At 46.0% G+C, this 19,023-nt stretch overlaps 1 long non-coding RNA gene across 2 annotated transcripts in view; it reads right to left on the minus strand.

Moving 5' to 3' along the window:
- Positions 1 to 10,946: 10,946 nt before the first annotated feature.
- Positions 10,947 to 19,023, minus strand: part of LOC138301927 (uncharacterized) — a 44,238-nt gene continuing 36,161 nt past the window's right edge. The window contains exons 2-3 of one of the 2 annotated variants that reach the window (XR_011205169.1): positions 15,999 to 16,148; positions 10,947 to 11,319 (exon numbers count right to left, since the gene is read on the minus strand). This is a non-coding gene — a long non-coding RNA (uncharacterized lncRNA). The remainder of the gene's footprint in view (positions 11,320 to 15,998; positions 16,149 to 19,023) is intronic. The other variant, XR_011205170.1, reaches the window with a different exon arrangement.

Below are 19,023 nucleotides of genomic sequence, written 5' to 3' on the forward strand. Positions count from 1 at the left end.
GGGGCAGCTGCTTAAATGAAGTAGCTGTTTAATACAAATGTTCTCACTGAGCTCACGTCAGGCACTTCAGTTATTTATCCTAGGTGTATTTGAGGAGCGCACTACCACGGGCGAGGGTATCCTGGCACTGAACAGATATGAACAATTTCTGTGAGTCACTTGGAGGGCATAAACAAGCTCTAGTTGGGGTGATCTGTGCTGCTGTTGCAGGCAGAACACTATGCTACCGCCTAGGGAAGTGTTCACACCGTGATTGTTTATCAGAATGGGGCGAGGGATTTTCAGCACACCTCATATCTCTTCTGCGTTGATCGCATAACCTTCTGAGATGTCATTACAATCTGAGCATTAGTATAGTAACAATGTATGTGCTCGCTAGCCTTAATTAAACACGGGCCTTCGCAGTGGAGCAATGGTAGCGGGCAAGAGATAATTTTGGGGTGCAATCAGTTTATGCAACACCGTTGTTTTTAAGAAGGGAAACCTAAAGGAGCAGGGTCACTTTCCTATTTAATTAAATGGCACATCAAGTGGCTAACTATCACTCACGTTTGACACTCATGGGTCCCACACAGCACAGGGGCTTTGGCTTCGCTAAGGGGAAGGAGAGTGCTGTATGAATACCAATGCATCCAATACACCAGTAGGAACCAAACAAGGTATTGTAACTCCTTTTGTGGCCCGAGACTGTGTGAATGGACTGCTTGTGGCACCTTACCCACATCTAACAGGTGGGGCTGAGTAGCTGGAACAAACAGGCATTTGCAAAGGCAGCAGGCTGTCTTGCATTCTGGGTTCTGACGGAAACATTTACCGCTGGCTTTCTCTACGCGATGCATGTGCAGATGAAAGAAGTTATGCATGAAGTCCCATTGTCTGGTTGGGATGGAAAATAGTCCCTCATAAAAAAAACAATAAAAGCATGTCAGAGGAGGAGGAGCGATACACCAAACAGCCATCAGCATGAGAGTAAGGTTACACTGGAAAGAGTTAAAGACCTATATATGTAGATTTTAAAGAATCGGTGATAGTAGTTCTTGCTGATGGGTAAAGAGGGAGAACTGCAATGCCTTAAAATAAATAAATATGTAAGTAAGTAAATAAAGGATAGAATAAATATCAAACTAAAAGCTAAGGTGGTATAGATCATAGGCAGAGCCATAATAGTCTACTGCTTTGGTTTCCCATTTAGTATTTTGGTTTGTAAGGATTTGAGTTTAAATGCCACACATGGTCCCCATGGTGATCTTAAGCTGTTACAGTAGTGACAGGGCTGTTGCCCAGTTCGGGGCTGTTATGTATACGTATGGCAAATTGGAATTACCCCGTTCATGGGAATATGAGCGCGCAGTGTTTCACAGGTCATTTAGAGAGCATGCCAAGCTGAATTCGGCACCAAGAAAATGGAGACTAGCTGGGATGAACAATAGTATAAATCCGGATATCTGCTGCTGATGGGTGATTGTGCAATGAGATGCTTGAGGAATCCATCAAGAAATAAATGCAGGTCATATAAGGATAACAGCAATGGTGGTGGGGTCTCAGCATCAGTGGTTGCCACCCATGCGGCTTGGCAGAGTTGTAGGGCGATCCAAAGGACTTTGGTGCAAAAACAACCATGAGAAAGAAGGCATGGGTGCTTCATGCCAGTACCTCAGAAGTCCTTACAGGAGGGCCCTAGGAAGAAATCATCAGTGCCCTGGTGTTACCGCAGGAAAGTTGTAAGTCTGAGCAACTAGGGGATTGCCTGGTAATGCTCCACCTCTGGGTGTGAGTTATTTTCCTGGACCATGGAGTCCAGATGTGGAGTGAACCTCCAAAAGTTAGGCACCAGATTTTGTGTATTTATGGTCCGTATTGGTTAATCAGGCTGGCAGCCAGCTTAGATCATATTGTCACTGGCTACCCTTGGATCCCTTGTGAGTTAACCCATTTCCTTATCAACCTACAACATAACTTTCTTCAAACAAAACTTGTGTAGTCTCTGTCATTCATTTGTAGACTTTTCTATTGCATGTATTTATTTATAATGTGTGTGTGTGTGCGTGCGTACGCGCGTGGCTATGGGATATGTGCACTATGTATAATCATATGAGATTTTAGAAAGCAGGTACATCTTAAGGGCACAAAACACAAACCACATTACATTTTACAATTTTGTAAACAGAGGTCCTAGCTGCTCGTTTTCTGGGCTATGAAAGTTGCATGCGTGTATTTGTAGTGTGTCACATGCTTAGCCTCCAGCTTGGAGGGGTTCTTCCTGCTGAAATTGGGGGCTTATGCTCACGCCTCTCTGCTGCATATGGTTACACTCTGTTCCCTGGGTCTGTCACAACCCCTGGCATAGGGAGAAGTGTAATGTTCCGTGACGGTCTAGTTGCTGGGAGACCGATCAAGGAGCAGTAACCCAGAAGTAGGGAGAGAGGTTCCAGGTGAAGGCGGAGTTAATAAAATAAAGAGGAACGCAGGAGTTTTCAGTTTGACCGGCGGCTCCACTGCGAATGCACATTGTGTCCGTGTATTTAATTGCAGCACGTGGCGCGAGGCCAATGAAGCGCAGAGTGTTACACTGGCGACGAGGGTGGTCTCTAACACACAGATAACATCGCCGGTGTTTTGGAGCCCCCGAGGGTGTGTCTGTCGGCCAGCTGGACGGCCAGGAAGATGCAGACAACACAGTGAGCTCCACCACAGCGTGACACACTGACAACACACCCAGGAGGGGGAAATAAAACAAACACCTGACTCCTGCATGCCTGAAAGTCATTTTGCACCAACAGGACACGCAAACAGGTCGCAACAGACCAGGACGTGAGTGCGGAAGGGGTGCACCGTGACATAGCAGACTGGGAGTGGTGAGCCAGAGCCAACGAGCACGGATAACACCATCGTTATGGCGGATGAACCAGTGCCAGCCGTCCATCAACTACCACAGCACACCATGACAGGCGTGCTACCAACATTCAGCAAGTTTGCGGATCCCGCCACAGCATCACAGAGATGGAAGATATGGTTCGGGTGCCTGGAGAACTACTTTGTGGCTACCCGTGAGAAGGATGGGGAGGTCAAGAGGTCATTGCTCCTCCATTTTGTGGGTGATAAAATATACAAACTGTTCAGACACGTACCAAATACAGGTGCCCATGATGACTACAACGTGGCGGTGAGAGCCTTGAATGCACATTTCGATCCGCAGCTGTACCTGGATTTTGAAAGATTCAAGCTATGACAGGCAAGACAGAGAGAAGGAGAGACCATTGACCAATTCTATGCCCGCCTCCGGGAACTAGCAAGTACTGCACCAACGATGATCAACAGAAAGAGGTACGGGCACAAATTATACAGGGATGCAGAAACAAGAGACTAGAGGACTAATATTGAGACAACCAAACATCACTCTGGACAAAATATTAGTCATGGCGCGACCCCATGATCTGTCGGCTGCTAGAGCAGCTGAAATGGACATGGCAATGTCTCACATGCCAGAGAAGACCCTGGTGGTCAAGGTAGAACGTGCCGATGCTATCCAATTGTCACAAACGAGGAGGAAAACTAGATCGTATGCCCCTGCCAAGCCAGAGGGAAAGTGTGAATACTGCGGGAGAGACGAACATAGCCCATGAGACTGTCCGGCACAAGGGAGGACATGCTCCAACTGCGGAAAATTGAATCACTTCGCAGCCATCTGTAAAGGAGGAGTGAGAGGAAGAGGAACAAGAGGGAGGCGCCCACCCACCAGAGCGGTAAAGCAGCTATCCTTAGATGACCATGTGACACGGGGGGCAATGAACGCATCGTCAGGTCATACCATAGAGGACTCCTCCCAAGGAGAAGACGTAGAGGAAGAAGTGTTTCTAATATCATTCACCAATGACCTAAAGAGGCACCGGCAGCCTCAGTCCACCTGTATGATTGAAATAACAGGGTCGCCTGTCAAGACCCTCATAGACACTGGAGCCTCAGTAAATGTGATGGGAGTACAACAATATCGCCGCCTCCAGCCGTGCCCAACATTGACCCCCTCCAACACCAAAATATTTACCTACGGGTGTCGCACGCCTTTACCGCTAAAGGGACGCATGGCAGCGACAGTGCAGGTGGAAGGGAAAATGATAAACACCACGTTCCATGTAGTCGACAAGGAGGCAGACACGCTGCTTGGCAGTCAAGCGGCTGAGGAGCTAGGTCTGGTGATGTTCGCAAAAAGTATAAGGTCTTGCCAAATCGACGAGCTGCTAGAAGAATTCCCAGAACTGTTCACAGGCCTTGGCTGCCTAAAAGCTCCCCCAATCAAGCTACACATCGGCAAGGCTGTGAAGCCGGTCGTGCTACGGCACCGGCGAATACTGTTTCACTTAAGGCTGCTATTAGAGCGAGAGCTGGCCAGTCTCGAAGAGCAGGGAGTCATTGAAAGAGTATCTGGCCCCACTCCCTGGGTATCACCCATGGTCATCGCGGAGAAGCCGAAGCAACCAGGAAAAATCCGCCTCTGCAGTGACATGAGGTTGCCCAACCAGGCCATAAAGCGAGAAAGACACATCACACCAACCACAGACGACATCATAGCGGATTTAAACGGATCCAAGTGGTTTTCCAAATTAGACTTAAACGCGGGATACCACCAACTTAAACTAGCGGAGGAAAGCAGGTATATCACCACGTTTTTGACACACCTTGGCCTAAGAAGATACAAGCACCTGAGTTTTGGAGTGTCATCGGCAGCTGAGGTATTCCAGGACGCCATTTGACAGACACTGTCAGGCCTGCAAGGCGTGATGAACGTAAGCGACGACATATTGATCTATTCCACGACGGCCGAAGATCACCATAGGCAAGTGAGGGACACCCGCAAAAGGTTGTCGGAACATGGACTCACCCTCCGTAGAAATAAGTCTGTCTTCTTTCAGACAGAAATCGAATTCTTCGGATATGTCTTCAACCAGGAAGGCATCCAAGTAGATCCCCGAAAGTCTAGTGCCATCAGACAAGCCCCTGCTCCGAAAACGGTGACTGAAGTGAGGAGTTTCTTGGGGATGACAACATATTGTGGCAGGTTCATCCCAAGACTGGCCACGCTGTCCGAGCCACTCTGAGCCCTCACAAAGGCGGACACCCCAAGGGAATGGGAGAAGCGAGAAGAAGAAGCATTCCAAGAACTCAAGAAGGCTCTTCTGTGTGACACTATGATGGCGTACTTCAACCTGTTGAGAAAGACTGAACTGACTGTTGACGCAAGCCCAGTAGGCCTCAGCGCAGTGCTGGCCAAAGAAAGTGAGCCAGGCCGGTGGGCTCCCTCAGCATATGCCAGTAAGGCTTTAACAACGACCGAGCAACGCTACTGCCAGACCGAGAGGGAGGCCCTGGCAATCAAGTGGGCATGCGGGCACTTCCACCTCTATCTCCAAGGAAGACCTTTCCGGGTGGTCACGGACCATCAACCACTTGTTCCCTTGTTCAAGGGGAGCACAACACATCCGCCTCCACGGATCGAAAGATGGGCAATTCAGCTGAAACACTATGGCATGGAGGTAGTATACCAACCGGGGGCTAAGAACCCCGTGGACTTCCTGTCTCAGCACCCTCCATACTCACTTAACAAGGAGGACTGGGAGATTAGACTGGTCCAGTGTACTTACTCCCTATACGTGAACCTATAATAAATGTGTACACTGTTCCAAGGAAAAGAATAAAAGAGGGCGAAGAAGAAAGACTGTAAAGCCGGTGTTGTAGGAGTGCCCTCAAGCATCACAATAGGATGCTAGGCATCATCATCAGGCTAACTCCTCGCCAGACCGGCACTGCAATGTCTGATGGGCCACCACACTGAGGTAGTGTCTCTTCAACCGGAAGATGGTTCTACAGATCAACTTAAATCCGCAGAATGTGCTGACAGAGGAGAAAAAGGAAAGAGAAAAGTAAAATTGGCTATGAGCACCTGATTACTAAATTTAATGTTAATAATGAGGGTCAGGTCAAGGTTAAAAACTGGTAGGAGTATTCAGGGAATAATGTCTCCTATACTCCTAAAAGAAGGGAAGGAGGGAAGAGTCTTCACTCCTAACACTGGGTCGACATGTTTCGCGCCTATTCGGTCAAGGATTGATCCACTGGCGCTTCATCAGGACCGTTTAGTTGTAACTTCTCCTTCATATATAAAAAAAACAAAATAAACCAAAAGATAAGTAAAGACCGTAAATGCTGGGAGGTCACTTACAGTCTATGGACCATTCGTCACAGTCAGTCTAATAGAAAGTCGCCCTGTATAAAGGATAAAGCACATATGTAAAACAAAGTGCAATAGGTAGACATTAATTGGTGTCTAAATGGTAAGTAGCAAGTGTGATAGGCATCAGATCCCAAAAAGAAATAAGTGGAGACAAAAATAACAATAACATAGAAGGCTTACCATCCCATGTGAGGAAAGGGCATCAGCACCCTCCATGCCAGATCCAAGTTCCCAGTCAAGACGAGGCAGACACCGAGGCACATGTGCATGCGCTCGTCCAAGGGAGCTGTCCCAAAACAATCAACACAAAGGAGGTCTCAGAGTCGATTCTTGAAGACGTGGTGCTGCTGCGGGTTAAACTAGCGTTGGAAGGTGGTTCATGGTACCATTTTCTGGGGAATACGAGCAATTGGACCACAGATGAACGGGAACACTTGAAGAAACTGTGGAGAGTCCGGAATGAGCTGAGCTCTACAGCGGATGGTCTTCTTCTCCGGGGGCACAGGCTAATAATACCACAGCAGTTACAAGATTGTGTAATTCTGCTAGCACACGGAGGGCATCAAGGAATGACGAAAATGAAGGCGTGCATGAGAGCAAATGTGTGGCTCCCCAGACTTGAAGAGGGAGTGGATCAATGCGTGCGACAGTGCCCAGCGTGTCAGCTAACCGCTAGCCCGGAAGTGCCGGCTCCGATCCTGACAGAAGAAGAATGCATGAAACAATGGGGGCGCAAGTCAGCCTCGACTTTGGAAGCTTTCCGGACGGCCGGACCACCCTGGCGCTCATAGATGGATACTCTAAGTATCCCATCGTCGAGGTGATTGCGTCCACTGCATTCACGCAGGTGGGTCCAGCTCTCGAAGGAATATTTGCAGTGTTTGGCCTCCCGGAGGAGGTCAAGACGGACCGCCTTTTCACTGGAGTGAGTTTCAGGACATGATGGGATGTTTGGGCATCAAACACAGAAGGGTCACGCCGCTATTGCCTCAAGCCAACGGAGAAGTGGAGCGTTTTATGCGCATGCTTAACAAGGCCGTACTAGAAACCACAGATCCGGAACTCAGCCTGCACCAGTTTTTATAAGAATATCGAGGAACCCCACACTGCACAACTGGCCAGACTCTGTGGTCACTGATGCTTGCTGGAACGAGACAAGACACCATCCCCACTGCCCCCGGGTGGGAACCCACCCCCTATAGCCCGAAGCAGACACAAAATAAGATGAGAGAAGTTAATGATAAGGCGAGCAGGATGAGGTGGGCCAGGGTAAGAGATATTCGTATCAGTGACAAGGTGATCATCAAAGATCGGAAACCTGGATGGAAATTCCGAACACCCTATGAATCTGGAGTGTGGACAGTGACTGGGGTGTCCGGGACCATGGTGACTGCCGAGAAAGGAAGTGAGCGGGTGACACGAAACATTTCATGGTTCAAGAAAGCAACATTTGGGGAGCATTCAGGAGATCTAGAAGCAGAGGATCAATCGTTTGACTGGCCGAAAGCCCTGAACAAGAGCGTGAGGGTGAACCAACATCGGCGGCTGGACCAGGTTGTTTGAGACAACCAGTGAGTGCCACCCCAGAAGCTCAGTGCAGGGAGTCCAGGTCCCAGATAGGGAGGTACAATCTAAGACCCAATCCGCCACCCAGCCAAAAACTAAAAGACTTTGGGGGTCATTCTGAGCTTGGCGGGCGGCAGGAGCCGCCCGCCAAGCGGGAACCGCCAGAATACCGCTGCGCGGTCAAAAGACCGCCGCGGTTATTCTGAGTTTCCCGCTGGGCTGGCGGGCGACCGCCAGAAGGCCGCCCGCCAGCCCAGCGGGAAACCCCCTTCCATGAGGATGCCGGCTCCGAATGGAGCCGGCGGAGTGGAAGGGGTGCGACGGGTGCAGTTGCACCCGTCGCGATTTTCAGTGTCTGCTTGGCAGACACTGAAAATCTTGGTGGGGCCCTGTTAGGGGGCCCCGGCAGTGCCCATGCCAGTAGCATGGGCACTGCAGGGGCCCCCAGGGGCCCCGCGACACACTTTACCGCCAGCCAGGTTCTGGCGATCGAAACCGCCAGAGCCAGGCTGGCGGTAAGGGGGTCGGAATCCCCATGGCGGCGCTGCTTGCAGCGCCGCCATGGAGGATTCCCTTGGGTAGCGGGAAACCGGCGGGACACCGCCGGCTTCCCGTATCTGACCGCGGCTGTACCGCCGCGGTCAGAATGCCCATGGGAGCACCGCCAGCCTGTTGGCGGTGCTCCCGCAGTCGTTGTCCCTGGCGGTCCATGACCGCTAGGGTCAGAATGACCCCCTTTGTGTGCATGATGATTGTTGATCCGGTTGGGGAGGGATGTAATGTTCCGTGACGGTCTAGTTGCTGGGAGACCGATCAAGGAGCAGTCACCCGGAAGTAGGGAGAGAAGTTCCGGGTGAAGGCGGAGTTAATAAAATAAAGAGGAGCGCAGGAGTTTTCAGTTTGACCAGCGGCCCCATTGCGAATGCACGTTGTGTCTGTGTATTTAATTGAGGCACGCGGCGCGAGACCAGTGAAGCGCTGAGTGTTACAAGAAGCACCAAAGCCACTGTGCCAGAAGTCTTCCGAAGCCTTTTGGCACCTGCAACTCATCAAGCCCTCCTTCATGTCAGAGGGGTCAGGTGGCACCTTCCCGGAGCCAGCCCACATCAGCTTCCGGGTCGCTTGCTTTTGAAGTGGTAGCTGCTTCGTTTGCCTAAGGGTCCTTCGCTCATGGGCTGGCAGAGGTGCAGGCGGGGTCTCCTGACATCAACCTCTCATTCTCCCTGGCTCTGAGCTGCAGCAAAAGCAGAGGTGACACGGAAATGCAAGTGTCATAATCAATGCCACTTTATAGTTTTAAGAATGAAGTAGCTGGTCTTTACTCAATAATTATTAAAGACTCTAGACATTTAAAACTTACCAATGATATATTCAGTTGAATATAAAGGAAATCATGGGAAATAATGGATGTATGATTTACTGGGTGCCATATTTGGAAGGCAATTACCCTATTTTAATCATTTTATTATTTGTCTTTCACCCTGCTGTCAGGCTCCCTCAAGGATATCGCGATTTTGTGATTAATAAAAAAAACTGCAAATTCTGCACTTTTGTAAACATCCCAGGATTTTTACAAAATTGCCCACAAAATGTGGCCTTGTAAATAAATCGAGGATGATCCCCCTTTTATTGGTTTTGCTGTGAGCCAATAAAAGGAAGGTGGGCAACAGGTTAACTGGAAGCAGAGGTGTTAAATTCCTGTTGCCTGCTTTTAAAATGCATAAGCCCTCCTCCTTTGCTATCAGGCCCCTGCCCTCCCCCGGCCTTTGTTTTCTAGGTCCTGCTTCCATTTACTCTTTTATTTGTTGCACCTCTGTGTATAGTGACAATTCGGCATGTATTGGAGCATGTTGTACTAGCTCCAGTTACATTAAACACATTTTTTGTTTTTTTAGGCACGGCGAGATAAGTGATTTGCCCAGAATCACATGTTGACCAGACGCTGGGACTCAAACCTGGTTCCCAAGGTCCAAAGTCTGCAGCTCTTACCATAACGCTACATCCTCTCAATTTACCACAGAAAAGAGGAGTCAACCCATCCTGTGTCTCCTCTCTCTCCTATTAAACAACCCTGCCTCCAACAACAACTGGGCACTCTTTTCACCCCAACTGCCCTACCACTCCAGAGTGTCCAGTGTACCTGCCACTCCATTTGCCCCCTGCTGCCCTGTGTACCTCAGGAATAGAGGCTGTTCCATGCCTTAAGGAGCCCTTTTCAAATGTAGAAATGCACTCTTAGGCATCAGACACCACCCTGTTCCGAGGGCAGCGCTGGTGGACATTGCTGCCAGGCCACAGAAAGTGACTGGTCAGAGTCTCCTGTAGTGACCAAGCAATATTTTTGTGATGAGCACATGTTCTGCCTGCTGCAAAATATAATCAATTTTAGGGGTCAAGATCGCACATTTTTTTTTGCGGCAAAATTTGCCACCCCAGACCACAAAATCCTGGGGGGTGGAGGGGGTCTGTATTGTGTAAGTTTTATTTGTGTTACCAGTACTCTTCATCCACAACTGAGTTTCTGGGTGGATTTGGGGGTTGCCGGAACCCAATTTGTCATTTCATTTTCCCCACCTGTTCTTGATGCGCTCAAAGCGTGCAAATTTCACACCCCAGGACATGCTTCCTGAATGGAGGGATACTTAAATGACATCATAGCGTATCCGCACAGCGTGTCTAGATCGTCTCATAAAACCTGATTTTATTTCCTTGTAAAGACACGTGTCTGTCTATTTTTTAGGATTTGCCTGGCTTCTGTGTCCTGGGTGCCATATTTGGAGGATAATTACCCTATTTTAATCATTTTATTATTTGCCTTTCATCCCATTGGGGGGTGGGGGCATGCTCTGGCAATAAGAAGCATTATGTTAATAACAGGGCTTTGTTTTAAGATGAAAAAAATGAGCAGAAGTAAACACTCTGTGATGGGTCATCACCACACATATTGTCATTTATATACAAGTCGGGAGTTTGTGTCAGAGGGGGAAAGCACTCCAAATTCTCTTCAAAATCCAACCCCCACTTCTAATAATCACACTGCGGATACTTATACAAGTTAGTAAAGACTTGACCAGATTAGTATGTTCAGCAATTGGGATTTTCCTAGCCTTGGTGTCAAAAAGGCTAGATTTTATTAAAGACACTGATGCGAGTATTATGCAGTCTTTTCTTGCTTTATTTTCACAGCAGCGAAGGAAGAACTACATTTCCCAGACAAAACAACATTAGAACGACAAAATGATATCACAAAGGAACAACCAGTAGGACGTCAAGTATAACAATAATTATGTTAACTGCAAACAACAAGTACTCTTTTCTTGAAACGAGAATCAAAGAGGTGTATAAATGAACAACAAAACAGAATAAGGAGTAATCAACATGGTGAATACGTCTATGAAACAGTAATTAAAATGGAGAAAAGTTCTGGAACAATTTAGTTGGAAAGGTCCATGAAAAAAGGAATCTTGTGTGGACGAAAGCAACCATGCTGAAGTAGGAGAAGCCAACGTCAGAGGAGGGTGTTGGTACTGCAAACAGAAAAAAACAGGGGAGGTTAACATAACAGTGGTGGGATAATAGTCACCCCCATATCGTTAATTACATCTAGCCTTTCTGACACCAAGGCTAGGAAAATCTCAATTTTATTACAAGACCAGAGGCTCATATTATGCAGGTCCAAAGCATAGCAATAACAGAATCAGAGACATGTGAAATCGGTTTACAATAAAACGTTCTAAAAGTATTCACATTAGACCAATCTGCAGATTTTAGAATATCCAGTAAAGAAGCCCAGCCCAAAACGCCAGGGAGATCATTGCTCCTCTGTCTGAATAAGCATAGAAGGAATCAATGTTAATTCCTGCTAAGGACATGATCCATCTAACCCAATGGGCTAAGGTAGGGGAGGAAACAAGTTTATAGAGTTTCTGAAAAGAAAGGAGTAACTGGTTAGAAGAGGAGGATCTCAAATCTGCAGTGTGAGTTACATAACATTTTAAGCAATTTCCAACACACAACTTGGGTTGAGAAGGAAAAAATGGATAATGAGTGGAAGCTAAATTAGTCATAGTACGTCTGCGAACCTGGAAAGAAACACCCAAAGGAGAGTAATGGAAAGAAGAAACATCTAATGCTTTAACATCTGGAACACATTTTGATGAGATCAAACATAAAAGCATAGCCAACTTTGCAGAAAGTTGTTTAGGAGAAAGTGACACCAAATTAACATCCCACATTATATTGTATTCAGGAACAAATCTTAGTCCTTTTTAAAAGTTGGTAACTCACAGGATGTTCACCACTAGGCCTGTTGTTCATGCTGTAATGTTCAGCTGAAATAGCTGACCTATATGTTTTGATAGGGCGATAAGCTTTACCTTGAGAAGCTAATGAAGCAAGGAAATTGACCATCAATTTTACATCCACCAAAAAGGGATCTGCATTCCTCTCCATACACCAGGTGCACCAGGTGACCCAGGCCAACTTGTAGGCCTTTGACATGCCAGGGGCTTGTGATTGTTGGATAAAGCTGTTAGCATCCTCCAAAATTCCTGGGGTTCTCCAGGAAACCCAGAAATCTCCCAAGCAATCAGAAAAAGGGAACCATGTTGTGATGATGACCCAGAGGGTCGAGCAGTAAATCGGGAAAATGAGGGAGCCAAACAGGATGATCCGTTGCCATCTCCAAAAGAGTTGGATACCAAGGTTGTGCTTTCCAAAAGGGAGTTATAAGAATTAGAGAAGATTGTTGTCTGCGTGATTGAGCAAGGACTCGAGGGATGAGAAGAAATGGAGGAAAAGCAAAAAGAAGAGTTTGTGGCCAATGGTGGAGGAAAGCGTTTATAGCTAGAGCTTGCGGGTCTGGTCTCCAACTGAAAAAGGAAGGAAGATAAGAATTGAGACGAGATGCAAAGAGATCTATTCACATGTTGCCAAAGATGAAAGTCAGATGATTGAAAACTGAAGGGTAAAGTTGCCAATCGCTTGAATCTTGAATGTGTCTGGAGTACCAGTCCGCTATCACATTCAATTTTCCTGTGAGGTAAACCCCTCTGACTGAGATATTTCGATGTAAGTAATACTCCCAAAGATGTTTTGCAAGAATTGCTAAGATCTTGGATCTGGTGCCTCTGAGATGGTTGACGGCAGTCAAATTGTCCATTCTGAGAAAAATGGTGCAGCTTACTCTTTCTTTTGTAAAGGATCGGATGGCAAAGGAACCTGCAAGCATCTCTAAACTGTTTACGTGCAAGAAGGCCTCCTTCTGAGACCATTCACCTCCAGTCGAGAACTGACCACACCTTGCACCCCAACCAGTCCCCCTTGCATTGGATTCTAATACAAGATCTGGGGCCGCAGAGAAGATTGTTCTCCTGTTCCAGGCATCTAAGTGGTTCAGCCACCAAAGGAGCTCTTCCCTGGACTCTAGGTCTAGAAAAACTGGGTCAGAGTAGGCAATGCCTTTGTGAAGATGTCATATTTTAATCGTTGAAGCGCATGATAATGAAATGGGCCTGGAAAGATCCCTTGAATTGAAAAAGGGAGAAGTCCTACACCGGCTAATGACCTGAGAGAGATGGGAGAAAGGGATAATAAATGACAAATTTCCTTTTTTATGAGATTGACTTTGTGCTGAGGAAGTTGAAAGATAGAGCGAGTAGTGTCTATTAAGAAACCGAGAAATTCCAGTTGCTGAGCTGGAACAAGGATAGATTTCTGGACATTGACGAGGAAATCTAAATGAAGGAGAAGGTTTTGACAAAGATGTAACGGAGAAAAAAGAAGATTTTTGTCTTGGACCATAATGAGGATGTGGTCTAGATAAAGAATCAAATGCTCTCCAAGGCCTCTGAGGAAAGCCGCCACCGGTCTGAGAATCTTGGTGAAACACCAAGGAGCCAAAGACAGACCGAAGGGAAGAACTTTGCAATGACAGAAAGAATCTCCCCATTGAAATAGGAGAAATTTTCTGTCTGAAGGATGAATTGGGACAGTAAGGTAAGCGTCCTAAAGGTCTCGTCTGACCAACCAATCATCTTGAAGTAAAATATCTCCAAGATGTACAATAGTCTCAATTTTGAAATGGCGGTGGACTACAAAGTTGTTGAAACTTTTGAGGTTCAAAACGAGATGATACTTTTGATTCTTTTTGCAAACTAGAAAAATGGTGCTGAAACCTGAAGAGTTGAAATGGACTGCTTCTATGGCTTGTTTGATGAGGAAAGATTGGATTTCGTTGTGGATGAGTTGTTGTTGATCCTGAGAAAAAATAAGTGGTTGCAGGAGTTGGAATTGAATTGGAGGTTGGTAAAACCCTATGAGGTAACACTGAATATACTGGATCACCCTGGTATCTTTTTTGAAAGGAAACCATGAATCTATTAACAAAGCCAGTCTGCCACCTATGGGAGGAAGGCTAGAATTGAAAACACTTACCGGAAAATTGTTCTCCTTTATTGAAATATGCTCTGGACCGGTATCCTCTGGCCAGGCAGGGATAGAAGTGAGGCTTGAATCCTGAATAAATGTCAATTTGATTCTGCTGGTTGAATGAGCCTTTATTGGGATATTGACCCCTGGAGAAGTAGCCGGCAAGGCGACTCCAACCTTTGCCGGTCCTGGAGAAAACCTCTGAAGGAAAAATGTTCTTTAGGGAAAGTTGGGCTTTGTCCATGGTGGCAAAAATAGACAAATATTTGCCTAGTTCCTTTATAAAGAAGTCTCCGAACAATAATCCTTTGGCCAAGGGACCTTCTTCTTTGGAGGCTTAAGAATCAAGTTTAGGGCTCCGTTTTGAGCGGGAAACTTTTTCTTCTCTCCAGAGATATGTGTGCTTTAGCTTTGCCCAACAAGCAAACTGCACATTGAGCCCAATTGGAAAGCATAACAGAATCTATCACGGAGTCTTCCATCTTGGCCTTTTCTGCCAGATCCAATATTCTGGTGAGAGGACCCACCAAATCCAACAGTCTATCTTGGTAATTGGACCAGGCTCTGTCCACTCCTTTTTTTGGATCCTTGCCGAATTTGGTGAAAAACATAAGTATATTCATCTCAATTACTGGGGTAGCCATGATGTTATTAGGCAAAGAGGTACAGAGGCATTCAGACTTTAATTTATTTCTGGTAACTTTGTCCATTGTATTACGCAAATTAAAAGATACATAGTCTGCAACATGATCCAGGGGAAACCATGCCTTTGAATTGGGATCAATCATAAATGAGGGGTCAAACATGGGTTCACCTAAGTGATCAAACATGTCTTGAGACACTGGGTGAGCAACACCACCGTCATGAGGAGACATTTTCTGCCTTTTCTCTGGAGGCCCATATGCACAGGGATCAGTTGATCCATCCAAATCTTCTGTGTGACCCAATACATCTTCGTCATTATCATTAGTGTCTCTTAACTGTATTATATGAAGGGGAGAATTAGGAGGCCCTGACTTTAAAAACCTTTCAGGTGGGAGGACCAATTTTGGTAGAAACGCTGTTAGAGGAAGAAGGGGTAGCCACACGTTTCCTACCTTTCGCAAAAGGCAATACATTAGAAGAAATCATCTTAGAAATTGAGGCTTCTAAATTTTTGGAAATGTCCAACATAGAAACGGAGACTGCTTGCTGGACAGAGTCTTTAATAAAAGACTTTAAATTATCTTTAAACATTTGTGATTCTTCCTTCTCAAACATAACGGAAAAAATAATGTAAAAAATATTTATTCCAAGAAAAAGCAATAAAAAGTAAATTTCCTAAAATAAGCTGCTAGCTGAGGACACGAACCAAAACAGCAATTTAAAGGATAAATTCCCTTGGGACTGAAGGAGAAGCAGTCTTGTAAATGAGTGCATGGAAAAAGGAGACAAAACTCCCTCCACAAAAGAGTAGGGAAGTGGGAAGACAAGGAAGCCATGCCTGGGGTGGTCTCAGTCAGAAAAAAGGCTCTGTGTCAGAAGAAACACTAACCGGAGCAAAGAAGAAGTTTAAGGAGAGGAGCACAGAAGCAAGCGGTCACAGGAACAAAAGCACAACTGCTTAGCACTGCTCACAACGGCAGACTGATGACCGGTATGAAGGGTGCTGAAAACTAAGTGTGAGATGGCAAGCGATTTAAACGTGCATAGCCAAAACTATTTAGAACCACAGTAAACTTTGATTATATATAAATATATTAGCATGAAATATCGAAAAAGAGAAATAATTAATTACTTTTCTTGACTGCGAGCAGCAAGAAAAGAGGACTTGTTCGCAGTCAACATAATTATTGTTATACTCAACGTCCTATTGGTTGTTCCTTTGTGATATCATTTTGTAGTTCTAACACTGTTTTCTCTGGGAAACGTAGTTCTTGCTTGGCAGCTGTAAAAATAAAGCAAGAAAAGATTGTATAATATGAGCCTCTGGTCTTGTAATAAAATCATGTATTTTATTGCATCTTTAAAACAGTAACAGAAATTAACTGCAATGTTCAAATAAGTGTAGACATTTTAAACATTGGCAATTTAATAGAATAATTGTAAAAAAATTTGGAGGTGGGGCGTTGATTTTTTTTCCACAGGGTGGATGTGGCATTAAATAGTTTGAAGACCACTGCCCTAAATTAAGGGCTATTTAAATCACACTATAGTGCGTCCGCGGAAAGACAAGGCCGTCTGTACCTGGATCGGCCGAGTGCCAGGACCCCTGGTCTTCTCACCTCCCAGCTTTCCTATAGAAAGGTGTACTCAAGGAAGGAGCTGCTCGCCTATAACACTCAAGGTGGGAATCTTACATGTGCCTCTCTAGATCCTGTTGGCATCACTAAGATGGACCCTATTTCCTATCAGGGCTGCAACAACCTGTCAATTGTTGGTAGGGAGTTTTCAATAGCGCTACCTCTGACTCACTGCAGATAATATAGGCTCAGAAAATAACTCTTCAGGTGGTAATGTCAGCTGTACGCTGATCAATGCTAGGTCTCTAATTAAAAACAAAGTTGACTTTGCTGAACTCTTTGATAATTGTGGAATAGATATTACATTTGTTACAGAAACTTGGGCAGACTCTACTTTGAGACCAGATTGACTCACAGCGATACCAACAGGATACTCTCTGTTTGGATTGAACCGCTTTTCTAGGAGAGGTGGGGGCCTAGCGGTTGTTCACCGAAGTGATAGAGCAGCATCATTTTTATTGGTATCTGCCTCAGACTGTGAAGGACTTGCCGTTAAAAGTGAAATCAACAAAAAACAATCTTTCAATGGACTACTAGTTTACTGCTCACCAGGCCCAAAAACTACTTTTCAGCAAACAAAATGCTCAAAACTACAATCTTGTCTCCAACAGGCAGAATTCACCTTAATTTCCACCTGGAGGCCTCCGAAGATAGCGACACTGAATATCTAGTGGATACAATAGCCAGCATGGGCTTAATCCACTGGTCCAGGAACCTGCTCACCAGACCGGACATACCCTGGATGGGATTTCCTCTAATAATCCGTCACTGCTACCTTACCTCTGACGTAGTCAGACTACAAGGCCGTCATTTTCAATTTATGAACTGCTAAAACGTCATCTCCTAAGAAAAAGTTCAATCACACTCAAATCTTACAAGCCTGGCATAAACTGAATCCAACTCAGCTTAACCAGATTTTGTCTGACACCCTTCCTGAAGTTTTGAATGACCTAGAATCAGCCACCTTAGGCTATTCAAATTGTCTGTGCTCAGCAATTGACTAACTTGTACCCCTGAAATCATGCGACTGCCATAGAAATAAACCATCAGCTCTCTGGTTTTCAGAAAAGATTAGGGCCTGATTTAGATCTTGATGGTCGCACCGCCAAGCCACGTTGGCAGCAGACCATCAAGTTGACGGTCTTCTGCCCACCATATTTAGATGTTACATTCCTGAAGGCGGTGTACTGATGGATATTCGCTGATGGAGGAAGGACATTGCGGGACTCAATGGACAGCGGATAATGGCAGCGGCCATGCAATAAAGGTAAGTCACACACACTGTACCTTTGCCATATGTGTCCCACTGCATCAAACACGACACAACACACTGCATACATACCATTCCACCATTGCACTTACATGCCGCAGAAACACATTGCTGAACATCCATGACACAACATACACACACCATTGACACTGCACCCACGACACGACCGCAACAACCAACACAACTACACACTCATCTACACAAACACACCCATAAACAAGCACAACTACACCTATTGCAAAAATGACCGAGACACAACACTACTCACCTGACTGTTGCACACAGCAACAAAACCCACAATACAACATACACAACAACACCCGTGATATATGTAAGTGGCACACATACTGACACTACCACAGCACCCACTCCAGCTCCCTCCCCCTCACCCTGCTAATCGCATTGCATACACATATATACGTACTGACTCACAAACACAACTCAAAGCATGCCATGGCAGGTACAGGTCCCCTAGCAATGTTCACACATGGACACAGTTGACAGATGACAATGTACTGTCATTGTGGTGCCAGCAATCATTTGCTAATAAATGCTGGCACCATAATGACAGTTGTGCATGTGTTCAATATTTGTTGTGTAGCAGTGTGTCCCCATCTGTGTCTGTCCCACTTGTGTCCCCAACATATGCATGTCAGAGTAGTTTATTACTGTGACATATATATGTTTGCAGTAGACTTGTGCTCATGTGCAGTGACCCCCCCAGCATACACAGCCAATGCTGGCTCCCTACTTTCGTGCCCAGCGACACGGGGTTGTATGTTCTCCGAGGTCCTGTGGCAGGAGAGACTGAGGGTCAAGTCCAGAAGTGTCCAGCCAGAAACAGAAGTTGAATCAGGAAAAGAGGTGAGTTTATAGCCCCTTTCAACACAATACGCCAAGGCACATCCAAATCTGCACGGCGATAGGGGTGGCTGGGGTTCCACCGTCAGCCTCTCTTTTCTATGACGCTGTTGTGGTGGATGTGAATTATTGGCGGAGTCAGTAGGCCTTGAGCAATCTTTCGCCAATGGGACCATCAAAATCTAAATCTGCCGGGTGGACTGCCAAGGCGATGGGTGAGTTTTCAGTCGGAAAACCGTTTGCGGGACAGTTACCGTCAACATCTAAATCAGGCCCTTAGACTTCAAAAGCAACTCAACTGCAAATCAGAACGATTATGGCAGGACAGTTATGAACACACCGAAAGACTGAAATATAAACAATGCATTAAAGAATATAAGAACATGATT

The sequence above is a fragment of the Pleurodeles waltl genome, chromosome 6 (genome assembly GCF_031143425.1).
Source record: "Pleurodeles waltl isolate 20211129_DDA chromosome 6, aPleWal1.hap1.20221129, whole genome shotgun sequence".
In the NCBI taxonomy this organism is placed as follows: Eukaryota; Metazoa; Chordata; class Amphibia; order Caudata; family Salamandridae; genus Pleurodeles; species Pleurodeles waltl.